The sequence below is a fragment of the Pinus tabuliformis genome, chromosome 8, assembly GCF_031772625.1.
Source record: "Pinus tabuliformis cultivar Carrire ecotype Pingquan chromosome 8, CPIR1, whole genome shotgun sequence".
NCBI lineage: Eukaryota > Viridiplantae > Streptophyta > Pinopsida > Pinales > Pinaceae > Pinus > Pinus tabuliformis.
The window spans coordinates 2017839882-2017860825 of record NC_142294.1 but is presented as its reverse complement, the minus strand read 5'-3'; positions in this window follow the sequence as shown (position 1 = coordinate 2017860825).

Here is a 20944-nt window from a genome sequence, read left to right as displayed (position 1 = left end):
TCGAAAGATATTAAGTGTAACATCGGAGTTAAACAAAGTTGCCCCCTCTCCCCTACCCTATTTGACATTTACATCGATAAGCTCGAAGGCTATTTAGAGGAAGCAGGATGTGATGGCATGATCTTAGCTGGGACAGTCATCATCCTTCTTCTCTATGTTGACGATATTGTTCTTTTCGCGAGGTGCCCATTTGATCTTGATAAGCAACTCAGGCTTCTTAGGGATTTATGCACTACCATGGGTATGACTGTTAAAACTGAAAAAACAAAAGTTATGATTATCAAATCCAAGAAGGACACTTACGCTAATTTTATGTATGACAATAATAACTTGGAGGAAGTGTATTCTTACAAGTACCTAGGAATTGATATTCATCACAAGCTCCACTGGAACCATAGCATTGAGAAAAGGATTAATGGGGGGTGGAAAGCTTATTTTGGTCTTGAAAATAATTGTAAAACAACAAACCTCGTAATGTGGGATAAAAAGAAGTCCCTCTTTGAAACTTTAGTCACTCCTGTTATCTTATATGGCTATGAGGTTTGGGGTTGCAGCATCTCCAGAGAATCATGGAGAAGAATTGAGCAAATCTAGAAGCGTTTTATAACTTATAACCTGAAAATTAAAAGTAATACACCCTATCATATTCTCCTTATAGAAGCAGGTCTTTCCCCTATTGAGAGCCTAGCTATGATTAGGTTTTTGTTGTACAAGCACAAACTCAATAACATAGACGATCATAGACTTCCTAAGCTAGCTTTAAATTCCAGCCAAAACCACCTAAGGCTCAATCGGGGGTGGCATAAAGACACAAGGGCGTGGTTAAACTATTGGGAGATCAACGAGAATGATGCATTGCAAAACATAAATAATATTAAAAATATTGTTACTTCTAAGTTCAAAGAAAAACTGTGGTGTGAGAAAGATTTAGCAGCTAAAAGAAAAATAAGTTATTTTAATAATAGTAATAATAATATTAACAAATCAATCATAATAATAATCAGTTTCTAACTACGAATAAAATCTACTTATGTTATTTTATTAAATTATAAAAATAAAATAAAATAGAATAAATTAATTATTATTCTTAATAAATTAATAATTATTATTATGAACTATTTTCAAAATTAAAAACTAAATAAAAATTTTAAACTAGTATTATTTAACAATTAGATCTATAAATAAAAATAATTTAATTATGATAAAAATTATTATCATTTGAAAAAAAAATATTATTCTTAATATATTAATAATAATTATTGTTAATTGTAAAAAAATTTAAACTAATATTATTTAACAATAAAATCTATAAATAAGAATAATTTAATTAGAATAATCATAAATTATAAATAATAATAATAATAATAATGATTTATTTACTATTTAGAATATTAATTATTAATAATAAAAATAATAAATAAAAATTAATATCAAAATTAAAATAAAGTTATTAGCGGACTTTCAATAAAAAAATATTTCTTTAAGTATTTATCCTTTCATAAACTCTTCTTCTATCATTATTCAGATTAGTCCTCATTATGGATCCCTATTGGGATTTGAAAAATTGACAGAAATATAGTTTCCACTGGGGATATTCCTAGACTAAGCTCAAATGTTAAAAATCGTTAAGACACATTTATGTCAATTGCTTTGGCTCATACAAATCACCTACAGAGCTATTCTCGACGGTTGATTATAAATTCTCCTGCGCCTCCACAATACCGATGCCATGCTGCAGGATTTAGGGTTTGCCTGTTGGCATTCAAGTGTAGGAATTCAGGGCAGGGCCGTCTAGTTGGATCTGGATCGGGATCGGTGGTCAATTCCGCTGCCTGGTGGAATTCCGATGATTCCGGTGATTCACCTCCGCATTTGCTCCATTTCCTTCCTTTAGGTATTGCCAATTCTGAGCTGGCGGTTTACGAATAAGTCAGCCATTGCTGGTGTGATTCATTTCCTGTCAGTCAGCCATTGCTGGTGTGATTCATTTCCTCGGCTGCCAGCATCTCTCTCCATCACTCCAACACGCCAATGCAAAGTGTTGCTTGAGCTCTAAATTTCTTTGATCTGGATAACCTAAGGCTCAGAATTTTTCGCGGGTTTGGTATATCCCTTGACTTTTATTCATGTTGTGTTCTTCTATTTGCGGACAAAATTTTGCCACCGACTTTTCGTCATGTTGTGTTCCCGTGTTTGTCGATAAAATGCAGACATAAATTTAGAGTTGAACATTTGTTATAACGATGGGTTTAATAGAAATTATTAGTCAATTGTGGTGGAGGGAATTTCCCCTGGATTTGGTATATCCATTGACAAAATCCATTGACTTTTCTCATGTTTTGTACCTGCATGGTAACTTGTTCCTTGGGTTTGGTATCTCCATTGACTTTTCTTGAGCTTTTTTATTGCTTTTGTCCACAAAATTTAGCCACGGGCTTTTCAGGTTGCGTTCTTGTTTTTTCTTTGACAAAAATAAAACTAAGGATTGAAATAGGGTATAGCTATGGGTTTACCTAGGGTGATGGGTTCCATAAAGTAAATTGTTTTTATATATGCGCAATATTTTCACCTTTTGGATAATAGTAATTTATTTATTCGTTCCCTATGGTTTTCCATCAACCCAAATTTCTCGGAGAAAAGTTTTGTTATTTAAAAAAAAAAACATACTTTGGAATAACGGTTTCATGTCGTAGTCTTTCAGCCATCCGAACATATGGCGTTTTTTTAATTCCTTCAATTCACTAGACTTGCTAACGACTCTTATGGCCTTGTGGGGGACAAAATGACCGCGTTGGCCATGGAATCAAGAATAATAGCATTTCTAAATTATATTCGAAAGTAGTTTTTAGAGATGATTTTGGATTGTTGTATTTGGGACTCACTTCATTTTCTTTTTAGCGAGTTTCGTTTTTCTGAACTAGTCACAGTTTTTTGTTTTTTGTTTTTCAACTAATGAACGAATTGGGTAATTATAAAATTATTCAAATATTTAAGAAAAAAACTATATGGGAAAGGTAGAAGATTGATTTTTAAAATCGTTTCTATTAGATTTTAATGGTGTGAAACTATTTTGTAAAGATTTTTACAAGTATTTTATTTATTTATTTTGTTTTTAATTATTTGAAATAAAAAAAGGGAAGGGAAGTGAATTATTGTGATGGTATATAGATTTATTTTTATATTTAACAACTTAAAAGATCAATTTTTTTCAAGTGTAAAATACATTGTGTAATTTTATATTGTTTAAATTATTTTTTTGAATGCCATATAGAGTATATAGAGAACCAAATTATAAAATAATAGTACCACTTGGAACATTATAACCATAAAAATTTATTTATTTCGTGATATATACCTAATATTTTTAAAACAATATATAATAAATACATAGTTGACATTAAAATATTTTAGATCAAGAGTAAATTAATTTTTTTTTTATTAATATATATTTGCACTGTAGGGCATTTTTTTTGAAAAAGACTCCCCTAGATGCCACCTTGCACCACTCTTAACTTTCAAATTTACGATTGAACAATAGATAATCGTCAAATTCCTTTTGAGAAACATTCCCCTAGATGCCACTTTGCACCATTCTATACTTTCAATGTTAATATTAGACTATTGAACAATAGTCAACCGTCAAATTAATAATTATTAATAGTAAGTTAATAATTAATAATAACTACCTCCATCTTGAAATCCAAATGACCAAAAAAATGCTCCCATTTCGAGAAAATAATACATCAAACAACTCTGCGAACGTTCTCTAAATACATCAAACAACTCTGCGAACGACAACCTTCAGATGATATTTTCTTCAAAGGAATAGACTATAGTACCATCATGTTGCCAAGCTATCCATTCTTCAAAAAAATGGACTCGATCTTTTCTTCAAAGGAATATACTATAGTACCATCTTGTCGCCAAACTATCCCTTCTTCAAAAGAATAGACTAGACTTTCATTTTTCAAATTGAGTTATTTATGGAGATAAACAAATTAAATGATATCTTAAACTATTAAAAAAAAATTGTTTCAAACCCCAAACATGTGATTCAATTTTCAAGTTTTATTGAATTAATATAATTGATTTTTTAGTTACACAACCGAATATTAATGTTTTAGTTAGAATTTACGATTTGTGGCTTTGTCAATAACAATGAGATAAATTTATAGTAATTTCCACAAAGAGATATTGATTGTCGAGCCACACTTGTTTTACAACTACAACTTGTTTTACAAAGTTGATTGTAAAAGACCATAGCTGATTTAATTTGGAGTTAGAAGTTCTCTTTCTTTTCATTTCTGGATGGTAAATTATTGTAATTTTTTTATTATTATATAAAAATAAAATCTTATCATTGAGTACATGACCTGTAATTGATTTTAGTTGATTTAAAGATGAAAGATCATTAACAATTTTTTTTTGTTTTGGGGCAATTTTGCATCGAAAATTGAAATTTGTTTGTTAATATATTTTATTATTATTATTAAATAACTAAATTGTAATTAGAGTATAGTTTCAAAACGAGATATCGTTGTCGGCATTATTTAAAAAATTAGATATATAGATTTATAATTATATTTTTGTTTTGCATGGCAAGCAATTGTAAGTTTTTCTTTTTTAGAGCTTTAGAGAGATTTATGAAAAAAAAAACCTATGTCATTTATAGTTTGCAAGATATAATGTGTTTGATAAAGTTTATATTAAATACCTAAGTTGTGTACAATTTGCATGTTATAATTGGTTATGATAAAAATTTATTTAGGAAATATTGAATATATTAACATTTTGTTTTCGATTATATCTGGAAACTAGTTGGTTGTGGTAAAGTTTTGTTTAGGAAAAATTGAATATATTAATATTTTGTTTTCGATTATATCTAGAAACTAGATAACCTTGCCGATATCATTATAAAAAATAGATATATAGACTTATATTTATATTTTTGTTTTGCATGGCAAGCAAATATAACTTTTCGTTATTTATGGCCCTAGAGAGATTTATAAAAGTTAAAAATACCTATGTCATTTATAGTTTGCATGATATAATGTGTTTGGTGAAGTTTGTATGTTATAAGTTGTTAAAATAAATTTAAGTTTTATTAAAAATTTGAATATATTAATATTTTGTTTTTGTTGAAATTTTTTAACATGAAAATAATATAATTTATTGCCATTACGTTGAAAGATAGATTTTACAACTTAGTATGAGGGTCACATGTGATTAGGTTTATGAAAGTTGACACATATTTTTTTTAAATTGAAAAACAAATAAATATTTAGTTAATAAGAAAACAATGAGGCAAGAACCAAATTATATTTATCATTTGAAATAAAAATTTAATATTTTTGACTATGAAAATAAAATTTAAAATTATTGTTTAATTATTAGTAATTTATTTTCTATAATTAACCATTTTAAATTTACATGATTTTATTTATTTGTGTGTATCCAAAAGATACTATCACCTATCGTTACATTTAAAAATACTAAAATAATATTTATATCAACAAATTAAAATATAATATTAACAAAAATATGGATGTCACCCATAAATAAAATAAATCAATTTTCATGTTAAGTTTACACCAAACTCTATATGAAGTAAAATAATTGAAAAAATAAATAAATTATTTTTGTTAGCATGAGGGGCATATCTAATTTGTTCATTTTTGGACTTGACAAATGGCATCTAAAAAAACAATATTGTTGATAAATGTGTAATCTATTCCATGTTCAATTGAAATGTAATATTTAAAACAAAAAATATATATATTTCACTTTCCATTGTGATGGAGATGCCTGATTAAATCCATAACCTGGAGTTCATATAAATTTTAATGTGAAGTATAAATCAAATATTTCAATAAGCATCCAACCTTTCTTCATTAGATAATTAATTAATGTTAACTAATATTTAATTTTATTAATAAATTAAGTAATAAGTGTTAATGTTAATAATATTAATAATTAAAAAAATTAACTATTACCAATTTATAATAATTAAGTATTAATTATGCCATAAGGCATTCCCCTGGGAAGAACTACTCCCTTGGTTTGCCACTTTGCACCATCGGGTACTGTTTGATCGATTGTTAGACAATTAAAAGCTTTTCAGCTGTTGGATTGCACCACTTGTGAATTGTCTTCAACCACCTGGACGGTGATTCGATTCCTTTATTTCCACTGCTTTCCATCCTTCCATCGCACCGAAATGCTAGAGTGTGGAGCTTCTTTCTTTTAGTGGAAGAGGTTTTTGGGTTCTATAGTTTTCAGTTCAAATTTTGTGGTTTTGTTTCTCCATCAATGGAGGTGGGGGCGCTATCAAGAATCAGGCTATCAAGTCTCGTAGTGACAAGTTAGAACCTAGCTCTCAATGCCACAGAGGAAGACTTGTCGATCTCTGTCTGCAATCATACAAGAAGTTGCATGGATGAAAACCTGTAGCAGAGGGAAAGGTAGGTCACTGAGAAAGGTTTGTTGTTTGGGGAATAGGGGTTTGGTGATGAGAAGGGGCTCGCCATGACTCGTCGCTCATGCCCAATGACACCATTGGTGCTTACAAGTGAGTGAAAACATATCTCCACAACTCATTTTGTAACTTAGTTTCTATTCGCATGCCCACGAAGTCGTCACCCTCCTCCTCCTCTTGCTGCAGGTGGAAGCCTTCATCTGTTATTTCACTTTTCTTGTGTTGAGATCCCTCTACTGATTTCTTAGGCCATGTTTGTTATAGGACCAACACACTCAATTTATTGCCCATATGGAAAAATACATGGAAATGGTGGATGCAATTATAAGGATAGTTACCAGGAGCTCTATGTGCCATTTTGTTAGGGTTGAAACTATGTCATTTGTATTATTTCATAAAATGGTGCATGTAGTGAAAAATTTAACCTGCTTTACCTTATAAATATTTGGATCATGAAGGGCATGAAGAAAATCGACAACCTTGGTCAATTTTGTTGGTGTTTTCTCTATTCTTAAATTTTTTATTCAGTAAATTGCATATTGTAAATAGTTTTTGCAATGTGAGGTTGTTGTCTATGGATGTTACTGTAATTAGAGAAAGAAAAAAAAATTACGTCCAAGGGCTACGAAGTGTAATTTTCTTAAAAAATGTGCAGAGGAGCCTAAAATCAAAGAAAAAATGCATAGTTCTAAATTGTTCCATAAATACCCCTTTAGTCCTTATACAGGTTAGGTTTACTAAATCAATGAAATTATATGTTGCTACCAATCACTGCAATATAATATTTTTCTCTTCAAAGAAACTAGCATAATGTGGTATTTATATTCATTCAATCTCCGAGATTATTAGTCGATTGTCATTGATGTTATTTTTCTATAATTTTTCTTCTGATATTTGGGGTGAGATTGCTTGTTGTTACATTGTATATGAGATTGGAGGTGTGGGGTCAAAAGCTTAAAAATGCATGTTCAGTAAGTGGGAAGAAAGCGAAGGATGTTTTTCGGGAAATGTAAATGGTGGAGAGAAAGTGTGTTGTGAAGAGGAGCTCTAGCAGCCATTGTATGGCAGCTCACTTTTTCTTACTTCCTTTTTCATTATGAAGAGTATGAATTGCAACGAGAGGAGCTCTCACAACCACTGAATGGTATCTCACTGTCTTACTGCCTTTACCTTGAAATGGTCTAATTGTTTGACTGCTTAAATATTATAAACATACATAAATCTTTGTTTTTTCAAGGTGGTTCACGAACATTGAGTGGTCGCTACATCCACAAGAAAATCTCGGTAGAGCAACCGAAAGGGATCTACCCATTGGCCAAACTAGCAAGGCCTATCACCAAGGGTGTCAAGGAGATTTGAGCCCATGACCTCCCTATAGATGACACACTTAGCAATAGGAACTTGACCAACTGAGCTATCCTTGGGGCTATATGTAAATCGCTTTTATAATGTACTATAAAAATGATCCTAGATAGATTTTAGAATTGTAAGTCTACAAAACATAATATTTGTAATGAGTTTTGCTTATGCATTGGGATCCTTGCATGGGTTGTGCTACAATTTTTTCATATTTGTAATTGATATTTTACATTTTTGTAAGCAAACTATATTAAGGTTTGTTCTGATTGCATAATCATATCTGTACATTCATTGTGTTTTTGGATATTCCCATTTCCTTTTTTAGTGACAAAGGTTGATGTCCACGCTAATGGAATTTAAATTGCAGATTATAGTAGATGTCCTATCAGTTGGATGGAGGTTGGTGTTTGTGGACATCGCTGGCTCAAAAAACATCAGACAGACTGGGATAGGGGTAGAGGAAAATATATAGGTTCTCATTTCTCACTCTTTCTCTCTTACTTCTAAAAACACATACACACATTCATGCATCTCATGTAATAGATATATGGCTAGAAAAAGAAATGTATAGTTCCATCTTGTTGATCAGACATGTAAAACAAATCAAGGGAATAGGGCATTGAAAAGGGTTTTTGAGGCTACAACAAATGGGGATGGTTACATTCCCCACAGGGACAGTAAACTCACCATGATTCTCCAGGTATTGTTGTCTTCTAGACCTATGCATTTATTCATTTCCGATAGGAGTCCTTTTGTAAATTTCTCTTCTTTTTCAAGATTCTTTCGAAGTGGTTTATTCAATTCAACATGGGTGCAAAACCATAGAACAAATAAAGATCTCGATGTGGATTGGATAGGTGGGATGTCATTGAAAGGGTGGTTGCCTGTCATACTCGAAACTTATTTTGAAGGTGAAGAGGATTGTGAAACCTGCATTGAGGGATCTAAAGTAAATGGAGAAGGTAGTGGGATAAAGGGAAATGTTGAGAAAGAGGATTCTGTGATGGAAAATATGTCTGAAATTTTGAAAAGTGAAGCCAATGAATTGGTGTCTATAGTGGACAAATTTGATAAAGATCCTAGCAATACAAGTTTTCGCCTACCAAATGAGGAGGATTCTTTTACTTTCATCCTATACTCAGGAATAGATAATGCCTTCAACTCAGACTGCTCTTATATAAGAGATACAAGAAAATAAGATAAATAACATCAATCTCAATATCTACAAATGGAAGATAGTGATAATTGTATCTTCATATGCACGTAAAATTGCATTAGTACAAGGGATGCCTTTAATTTGTCTCTACATTATCATGGAACTGGTGTTTTCATATAGATGTTATTATCACCTTGAATCTGTATAGAAAATTGCATTAGTACATGGGCTGCCTTTAATATATATTTGCATTATCATGGAATTGGTGTTTTCATATAAATGTGATTGTCACCTTGAAAGACTTTGGTTAATCATATCATCTTAAGGAGCAAGGCCACCAAGTTTTGAACCAATGTCATTATCATTGAAACATTTTAGGTTACCTCGACATCACAACCTGCCAAACAACTCATGTGCATAAATCATGTCTTAATGCTAAGGTGGTTAAAATCCACAACACATAACTCAGTTTACTTTGGCATGTGTTTTATGCACAAGTTGGATGTGGTATACCCTGGTTTGCATTTTTCTGGGTAGATTTGGCTTATTATTGTAGGGGTGAAATATGGTGCTTGTCAAGAATTTGTTTAAAGTTAAATTTGCGCAGAATAGCATTGCAAATTATCTATTTTGAATTTAATAGATATTCAATGTTAAGCTCATCCAATTCCCTTGGAAAAAAAATTCTGAAGTTAGATTTAAGATTTATAATTTATGCATACATTAATAATTACATAGGGAAAGTTTATTTTGATATGATGATGAAATGACATGTACTTTGTTATCCATGATAACCCCTAGAAATAATTTTTAGTTTGATTAGTCATTTTAGATAGGGTTTTTATGTTTAGGTTCATGTGAAAGCTGTCATATGGTACATTTAGTGTTTGATAGGGTAATCATAAAATAGAAAAGGTCATGATTCCATTTGTTTTGAGGTCATCGTTTCATAATTGAGTTGTCTGACAATTTTACAAACTTTCGCAGCAAATCTAGTTCAACAAATCAAGAATTTGCTACAAAAGTCCCTGATAGTTCTATAGCAAAACCGTCCATCCTAACACTTGTCTCACTACAAAAGTTCATTATTGCGTAATGGTATTATTCTAAATGATTGTTAGTCATGTCAGAGTTGTACTAAGCCATAAAACGCCTTAATTTTCGTGTCCTCCACTTCTTTTTATTCACCCTTACCTCTCCTTTTCCACTTTATATCATCTGTTGCTATCAAAAGTTCACAAGCGCTGTTATTGAATAGGGTTTTGAGCTGTCAAATCGAGTCTATCCATGGTTTGAGTGTGGTATAGGTGTTCTCAAATTGGTTTTTAGGTAAAGAGGAAGCAACTCACAAGCAACTCCTTACGTGTTGATAAGCATGGTAACAAGAAAAAAGTACAAAGGAGGTGTTGTAGTGCGTTATGAGCCCACATATATGAAATTTCTTGAAGAAGACCCACCTTTTATACATTCATTTGCCAATGTGGGATGTCTACGATTTTGCCAAAAATTGTAGGGTTTTCATGCACAAATCACTAAAGACTTTGCCATCAATTTCATCGGGATTGGAACAAAGGTTGGCATCTTGAGTTTGAATGTCTCTCTAGAAACCATTGCCCATGCTACTGAAATCCCAAGGTCAGGGGAGACATGGTTTAAAGTCCAAAGGTTACAGCTACAAAATTGTGATGAATTTTTGAAGGATAACATCGAGGGATTGATATGATAGTGGGAATCTCCAGAACTTGCCTTAAGGAGCATTATTCCAAGTTGTTGATGCTTATTCAAAAATATTTTACGTGTGAAGGAAGGTTCCAAATTGTCTACCAAGACCACATTAGATTGCTTCTCCATTTCACATGTAAACAATTCTTAGATATCCCCTTCTATCTCTTCAGAAGTCTAGGGAAAATGGCTGACAAGGTTCAAGCTATACCAGACACAAGCAGTACCTCCATTTTTCATCATGGTCTTATCAAATTGTTAGTGGTTGAAGAGTTAAATAGATTGAACAGAGATTGGCTTACGTTTTTGTTCTTAAGTGGATATGAATTAGATGTTGCTACCCCTCTAGGAAAACTCCAAAATCTAAATCCACAACCCCTAAAAGTGAGAAGCAACCAGTAGCAGAGCAACAACCAGTAGCAGAGTAGCAATCAGTGGCAGAGCAGTGACTGGTGGCAGAGCAACCTATAATTGAAGCTTCCACAAGCACTAAAAGGAGGATGACTAGAAGACAGAGTAGAGAACATAGTACAAAGAAGGCAAAGATGACTGATATTCTAGAAGCTATAGAAATTGAAGAAAGCCCAGTTGAGCAACCTATAGAAGTGACCAAAATTGAAACTAGGAAGAAAAGTAACAGGGCTAGGAAATTAGACTTTACCCAAGAGGAACATGGTTTCATTTTTAGGCCAAGGAAACCTGTCACAAGATCAATTCAACAATTTGAGGAGATACCTGAAGTACCATTAGACAAAAAAAAAACCATCAAAGAAGCCAACAAAGAAAAAGAAAGGCAAGGAGGTTGTTCAAGGGAAAAGTGAAATAGAGGTTCTACATGAAAAGTTAAGGAAGCCAGACAAGAAGTTATTAAAACCAAACTTAAGTTTTAGGAATACCAAAATGAAGTGTTAAAACATATATAATTTTATGATGAAATTGTAGACAAAGCTAAAAATATGGTAAGGAGGACTCTTCCTTCACGCATAATGTTGGAGCATATGTATAAAAGGACTAACTGGTTATAGACAGATACGAAAAGCTTACAGGGACAAGTCATAACATTTGAAACTCAAATTGAAATGATCCAAGCTGAACTCAAAAAGAAAAATCTCAAGATCATTGCTGAAGTAGATGCTACTCCATGATATGGTAAAATTCTCAATTTTGTCTTAACTATACCTAAACCAATAAACTCAACCTTATATATAGTCAATATGGTATTAGGAGTAATAAGGAGGCATTAAGAATCATGAAAATTTAAAAAGCTCAAAATTTTGGAACTTTCGTAGCAACTCCCCATAATGAAGCTAAGAATTTGCTACGAAACTATTGTAGCTTTCCATGGAGGTTAAGGCTAGTCTAAAACTCAGCAAACAAAGTTCTAAAGGCACATGTTTAGCTTAAAAACATCAAAGAAGACCTCAGAATTAGCAAAGAGAGAAAACAGGTAGCATAAGGGTGTTTTTTGAAGTTGCTACCAAAGTTTGCTACAAAAATCTGTTGAAGACTCTGTTTTTTGCTATGAAATCATAAAAACTCTATTTCTCTACCTTTTTTTAAGATTTTAAATATCAAACATCCAAACTCCAGATGGATTACAGATCATGAAGGGTGTCCACTTCATCATGCAAAACTCCTATTTTACAGAATGCCAAGTCAGCACATAGCCACATCAGCATAATAGCCAGCTCATTAAAGAGGATAATTAGAAAAAATAAATTTAATCATTATCAATAGGTCAAAGGTGTAATGACACTCCAGCAAATCTAGCAAGCAGTTGAGCTCGGTTATATTCATCAGCAAAAAGTGGTTAGAGTTATAAAAGCTAGTAAAGTCCTAGTTGAATTCCAACTATGTAAAATAGAAAAGCCCTATGAGGACTCGGTTAGTTAGAAGAAAAATAGGAATAGGTCTCTTACATATGGCTTGAAAGTGAAGGTAAGCGAGCTAAAGGCCAAGCAGGTTTTAGAAGGCATCACTCAACAACAGACCACCTCGTTACTCTTAGGATCATAGCGGAGGAATGTCGTAACGATAAATCCAATTTATTTTGTTGCTTTGTGGACTTTAGAAAGGGATTTCTGCACTACCATGGGTATGACTGTTAACACTGAAAAAACAAAAGTTATGATTATCAAATCCAAGAAGGACACTTACGCTAATTTTATGTATGACAATAATAACTTGGAGGAAGTGTATTCTTACAAGTACCTAGGAATTGATATTCATCACAAGCTCAACTAGAACCATAGCATTGAGAAAAAGATTAATGGGGGGTGGAAAGCTTATTTTGGTCTTGAAAATAATTGTAAAAAATAAAACCTCGTAATGTGGGATAAAAAGAAGTTCCTCTTTGAAACTTTAGTCACTCCTGTTATCTTATATGGTTGTGAGGTTTGGGGTTGCAGCATCTCCAGAGAATCATGGAGAAGAATTGAGCAAATCTAGAAGTGTTTTATAACTTATAACCTGAAAATTAAAAGTAATACACCCTATCCTGTTCTCCTTATAAAATCAGGTCTTTCCCCTATTGAGAGCCTAGCTATGATTAGGTTTCTGTTGTACAAGCACAAACTTAATAACATAGACGATCGTAGACTTCCTAAGCTAGCTTTAAATTCCAGCCAAAACCACCTAAGGCTCAATTGGGGGTGGCATAAAGACACAAGGGCGTGGTTAAACTATTGGGAGATCAACGAGAATGATGCATTGCAAAACATAAATAACATTAAAAATATTGTTACTTCTAAGTTCAAAAAAAAAATGTGGTGAGAAAGATTTAGCAGCTAAAAGAAAATTAAGTTATTTTAGAGTTATTTTAATAATAGTAATAATAATATTAACAAACCAATCATAATCAGAACCAGTTTTTAGCTAAGAATAGAAGTCTACTTATGTTATTTTATTATATTATAAAAATAAAATAAAATAGAATAAAATAATTATTATTCTTAATAAATTAATAATTATTATTATGAACTATTTTCATAATTAAGAACTAAATAAAAATTTTAAACTAGTATTATTTAACCATTAGATCTACAAATAAGAATAATTTAATTATGATAAAAATTATTATCATTTGAAAATAAAAAAATAAAAATTTAAATAAATATTATTCTTAATAAATTAATAATAATTATTGTTAATTGTAAAAAAATTTAAACTAGTATTATTTAACAATCAAATCTATAAATAAGAATAATTTAATTATGATAATCATAAATTAATAATAATAATTAAAATAAAGTTATTAGCGGACTTTCAATAAAAAAATATTTCTTTAACTATTTATCCTTTCATAAGTTTTTCTATCATTATTCAGATTAGTCCTGATGATGGATCCCTGTGGGATTTGAAACATTGACAGAAATATAGTTTCCACTGTGTATACTCCCACACTAAAGTCAAATGTTAAAAATCATTAAGAGGGATTAAAACCACACATTTATGTCAATTGCTTTGGCTCATACAAATCACCTACAGAGCTATTCTCTACGGTTGATTATAAATTCTCCTGCGCCTCCACAATACCAATGCCATGCTGCAGGATTTATGGTTTGCCTGTTGGCATTCAACTGTAGGAATTCAGGGCAAGGCCGTCTAGTTGGATCGGGATCGGTGGTCAATTCCGCTGCCTGGTGGAATTCCGATGATTCCGGTGATTCACCTCCGCATTTGCTCCATTTCCTTCCTTTAGGTATTGCCAATTCTGAGCTGGCGGTTTGCGAATAAGTCAGCCATTGCTGCTCTCATTCATTTCCTGTCGGTCAGCCATTGCTGGTGTGATTCATTTCCTCGGCTGCCAGCATCTCTCTCCATCACTCCAACACGCCAATGCAAAGTGTTGCTTGAGCTCTAAATTTCTTTGATCTGGATAACCTAAGGCTCAGAATTTTTCGCGGGTTTGGTATATCCCTTGACTTTGCTTCATTTTGTGTTCTATTTGCGGACAAAATTTTGCCACGGACTTTTCGTCATGTTGTGTTCCCATGTTTGTCGCTAAAATGCAGACATAAATTTAGTGTTGAACATGTGTTATAACGATGGGTTTAATAGAAATTATTAGTCAATTGTGGTGGAGGGAATTTCCCCTGGATTTGGTATATCCATTGACTTTTCTCATGTTTTTGTACCTGCATGGTAACTTGTTCCTTGGGTTTGGTATCTCCATTGACTTTTCTTGAGCCTTTTTCTTGCTTTTGTCCACAAAATTTAGCCACGGGCTTTCCATGTTGCGTTCTTGTTTTTTTTGACAAAAATAAAAATTAGGGTTGAAATTGGGTATAGCTATGGGTTTAGCTAGGGTGATGGGTTCGATAAAGTAAATTGTTTTTATATATAAGCAATATTTTCACCTTTTGGATAATAGTAATTTATTTATTCGTTCCCTATGGTTTTCCATCAACCCAAATTTCTCGGAGAAAAGTTTTGATATTTAAGAAAGAAAAACATACTTTGGAATAACGGTTTCATGTAGTAGTCTTTCAGCCATCTGAACATATGGCGTTTTTTTTAATTCCTTCATTCACTAGTCTTGCTAACGACTCTTATGGCCTTGTGGGGGACAAAATGACCGCGTTGGCCATGGAATCAAGAATAATAGCCTTTGTAAATTATATTCGAAAGTAGTTTTTAGAGATGATTTTGGATTGTTTTATTTGGGACTCACTTCATTTTATTTTCAGCAGAGTTTCGTTTTTCTGAACTAGTCACAGTTTTTTGTTTTTTGCTTTTTTGTTTTTTAATTAATGAACGAATTGGGTAATTATAAAATTATTCAAACATTTAAGAAAAAATTATATGGGAAAGGTAGAAGATTGATTTTTAAAATCGTTTGTATTGCATTTTAATTGTGTGAAACTATTTTGTAAATATTTTTACAAGTATTTTATTTATTTATTTTGTTTTTAATTATTTGAAATAAAAAAGTGAAGGGAAACGAATTATTGTGATGGTATATAGATTTATCTTAAGCATATATTTAATAACTTAAAAGATCAATTTTTTTCAAGTTCAAAATACATTGTGTAATTTTATATTGTCTAAATTATTTTTTTGAATGCTATATAGAGTATATAGAGAACCAAATTATAAAATATTAATACCACTTCGAACATTATAACCATAAAAACTTATTTGTTTCATGATATATATCTAATTTTTAAAACAATATATAATAAATACATAGTTGACATTAAAATATTTTAGATCAAGAGTAAATTAATTTTTTTTATTAATATATATTTACAATGTAGGGCATTTTTTTGAGAAAGACTCCCCTAGGTGCCACCTTGCACCACCTTTAACCTTCAAATTTACGATTGAACAATAGTTAACCGTCAAATTTTGAGAAACATTCCCCTAAGTGCTACCTTGCACCACTCTATACCTTCAAAGTTAATGTTAGACTATTGAAAAATAATCAACCGTCAAATTAATAATTATTAATAGTCATTTAATAATTAATAATAACTACCTCCATCTTGAAATCCAAATAACCAATAAAAGCTCCCATTTTGAGAGAGTAATACATCAAGCAACTCTACGAATGACAACCTTTTGATGATATTTTCTTCAAAGGGATAGACTATAGTACCATCATCTCGCCAACCTATCCATTCTTAAAAAAATGGACTCGATCTTTTCTTCAAAGGAATAGACTATAGTACCATCTTATCGCCAAACTATCCCTTCTTCAAAGGAATAGACTAGACTTTCATTTTTCAAATTGAATTATTTCTCGTGATAAACACACATTAAATGATATCTTAAACTATTAAAAAAAATTGTTTCAACCCCAAACATGTGATTCAATTTTCAAGTTTTATTGAATTAATATAATTGATTTTTTAGTTACACAACCGAATATTAATGTTTTAGTTAGAATTTACGATTTGTGGCTTCGTCAATAACAATGAGATAAATTTTATAGTAATTTCCACAAAGAGATATTGATTGTCGAGCCACACTTGTTTTACAACTACAAGTTGTTTTACAAAGTTGATTGTAAAAGACCATAGCTGATTTAATTTTGGAGTTAGAAGTTCTCTTTCTTTTCATTTCTGCATGGTAAATTATTGTAATTTTTTTATTATTATATAAAAATAAAATCTTATTATTGAGTACACGACCTGTAATTGATTTTAGTTGATTAAAACAATTTTTTTTGTTGGCAATTTTGCATCGGAAATTGAAATTTGTTCGTTAATATATATATATTTTTATTATTAAATAACTAAATTATAATTAGATTATAGTTTCAAAACGAAATATCGTTGTTGGCATTATTTAAAAAATATTAGATATATAGATTTATAATTATATTTTTGTTTTACATGGCAAGCAATTTTAAGTTTTTCTTTTTTAGGGCTTTAGAGAGATTTATGAAAAAAAAAAAAAAACCTATGTCATTTATTGTTTGCAAGATATAATGTGTTTGATAAAGTTTATATTAAATATCTAAGTCGTGTACAATTTGCATGTTATAATTGGTTATGGTAAAATTTTATTTAGGAAATATTGAATATATTAACATTTTGTTTTCGATTATATCTCGAAACTAGTTGGTTGTGGGAAAGTTTTGTTTAGGAAAAATTGAATATAATAATATTTTGTTTTCGATTATATCTAGAAACTAGATAACCGTGATGATATCATTTAAAAAATAGATATATAGACTTATATTTATATTTCTGTTTTGCATGGCAAGCAAATATAACTTTTCGTTATTTATGACCCTAGAGAGATTTATAAAAGTTAAAAAGACCTATGTTTGCATGATATAATGTGTTTGATGAAGTTTGTATGTTATAAGTTGTTAAAATAAATTTAAGTTTTATAAAAAATTTGAATATATTAATATTTTGTCTTTGTTGAAATTTTTTAACATGAAAATAATATTTTATTGTCATTGTGTTGAAAGACAGATTTTACAACTTAGTATGAGGGTCACATGTGATTAGGTTTATGAAAGTTGACACATATTTTTTTAAAATTGAAAAACAAATAAATATTTAGTTAATAAGAAAACAATGAGGCAAGAACCAAATAAATTATATTTATCATTTGAAATAAAAATTTAATATTTTTGACTATGAAAATAAAATTTAAAATTATTGTTTAATTATTAGTAATTTATTTTCTATAATTAACCATTTTAAATTTACATGATTTTATTTCTTTGTGTGTATCCGAAAGATACTATCACCTATCGTTACATTTAAAAATACTAAAACAATATTTATATCAACAAATTAAAATTTAATATTAACAAAAATATGGATGTCACCCATAAATAAAATAAATCAATTTTCATGTTAAGTTTACACCAAACTCTATATGAAGTAAAATAATTGAAAAATAAATAAATTATTTTTGTTAGCATGAGGGGCATATCTAAATTGTTCATTGTTGGACTTGACAAATGGCATGTAAAAAAAAATATTGCTGATAAATGTGTAATCTATTCCATGTTCAATTGAAATGTAATATTTAAAACAAAAAATATATATATTTCACTTTCCATTGTGATGGAGATGCCTGATTAAATCCATAACCTGCAGTTCATATAAATTTTAACGTGAAGTATAAATCAAATATTTCAATAAGCATCCAACCTTTCTTCATTAAATAATTAATTAATGTTAACTAATATTTAATTTCATTAATAAAATTAATTAAGAAAATAATTAATAAATTAAGTAATAAGTGTTAATGTTAATAATATTAATAATTAAAAAAATTAACTATTACCAATTTATAATAATTAAGTATTAATTATGTCATAAGGCATTCCCCTGGGAAGAACTACTCCCTTGGTTTGCCACTTTGCACCATCGGGTACTGTTTGATCGATTGTTAGACAATTAAAAGCTTTTCAGCTGTTGGATTGCACCACTTGTGAATTGTCTTCAACCACTTGGACGGTGATTCGGTTCCTTTATTTCTACTACTTTCCATCCTTCCATCGCACCGAAATGCTAGAGTGTGGAGCTTCTTTCTTTTAGTGGAAGAGGTTTTTGGGTTCTATAATTTTCAGTTCAAATTTTGTGGTTTTGTTTCTCCATCAATGGAGGTGGGGGCGCTATCAAGAATCAGGCTATCAGGTCTAGTAGTGACGAGTTAGAACCTAGCTCTCAACGCCACAGAGGAAGACTTGTCGATCTCTGTCTGCAATCATACAAGAAGTTGCATGGATGAAAACCTGTAGCAGAGGGAAAGGTAGGTCACTGAGAAAGGTTTGTTGTTTGGGGAATAGGGCTTTGGCGATGAGAAGGGGCTCGCCATGACTCGTCGCTCATGCCCAATGACACCATTGGTGCTTACAAGTGAGTGAAAACATATCTCCACAACTCATTTCGTAACTTAGTTTCTATTCGCATGCCCACGAAGTCGTCACCCTCCTCCTCCTCTTGCTGGAGGTGGAAGCCTTCATCTGTTATTTCACTTTTCTTGTGTTGAGATCCCTCTACTAATTTCTTAGGCCATGTTTGTTATAGGACCAACACACTCAATTTATTGTCCATATGGCAAAATACATGGAAATGGTGGATGCAATTATAAGGATAGTTACCAGGAGCTCTATGTGCCATTTTGTTAGGGTTGAAACTACGTCATTTGTATTATTTCATAAAATGGTGCATGTAGTGCAAAATTTAACCTGCTTTACCTTATAAATATTTGGATCATGAAGGGCATGAAGAAAATCGACAACCTTGGTCAATTTTGTTGGTGTTTTCTCTATTCTTAAATTTTTGATTCAGTAAATTGCATATTGTAAATAGTTTTTGCAATGTGAGGTTGTTGTCTATGGATGTTACTGTAATTAGAGAAAGAAAAAAAAATTATGTCCAAGGGCTACGAAGTGTAATTTTCTTAAAAAATGTGCAGAGGAGCCTAAAATCAAAGAAAAAATGCATAGTTCTAAATTGTTCCATAAATACCCCTTTAGTCCTTATGTAGGTTAGGTGTACTAAATCAATGAAATTATATGTTGCTACCAATCACTGCAATGTAATATTTTTCTCTTCAGAAAAACTAGCATAATGTGGTATTTATATTCATTCAATCTCTGAGATTATTAGTCGATTATCATTGATGTTATTTTTCTATAAATTTTCTTCTGATATTTGGGGTGAGATTGTTTGTTGTTACATTGCAGATGAGATTGGAGGTGTGGGGTTGAAAGCTTAAAAATGCATGTTCAGTAAGTGGGAAGAAAGCGAAGGATGTTTTTCAGGAAATGTAAATGGTGGAGAGAAAGTGTGTTGTGAAGAGGAGCTCTAGCAGCCATTGTATGGTAGCTCACTTTTTCTTACTTCCTTTTTCATTGTGAAGAGTATGAATTGCAATGAGAGGAGCTCTCACAACCACTGAATGGTATCTCACTTTGTCTTACTGCCTTTACCTTGAAATGGTCTAATTGTTTGACTGCTTAAATATTATAAACATACATAAATCTTTGTTTTTTCAAGGTGGTTCACGAACATTGAGTGGTCACTACATCCACAAGAAAATCTCGGTAGAGCAACCGAAAGGGATCTACCCATTGGCCAAACTAGCAAGGCCTATCACCAAGGGCGTCAAGGAGATTTGAGCCCATGACCTCCCTATAGATGACACACTTAGCAACAGGAACTTGACCAATTGAGCTATCCTTGGGGCTATATGTAAATTGCTTTTATAATGTACTATAAAAATGATCCTAGATAGATTTTAGAATTGTAAGTCTACAAAACATAATATTTGTAATGAGTTTTGCTTATGCATTGGGATCCTTGCATGGGTTGTGCTACAATTTTTGCATATTTGTAATTGATATTTTACATTTTTGTAAGCAAACTATATTAAGGTTTGTTCTAATTGCATAATCATATTTGTACATTCATTGTGTTTTTGGATATTCCCATTTCCTTTTTTAGTGACAAAGGTTGATGTCCACGCTAATGGAATTTAAATTGCAGATTATAGTAGATGTCCTATCAGTTGGAGGGAGGTTGGTGTTTGTGGACATCGCTGGCTCAAAAAACATCAGACAGACTGGGATAGGGGTAGAGGAAAATATATAGGTTCTCATTTCTCACTCTTTCTCTCTTACTTCCAAAAACACATACACACATTCATGCATCTCATATAAAAGATATATGGCTAGAAAAAGAAATGTATAGTTCCATCTTGTTGATCAGACATGTAAAACAAATCAAGGGAATGGGGCATTGAAAAGGGTTGTT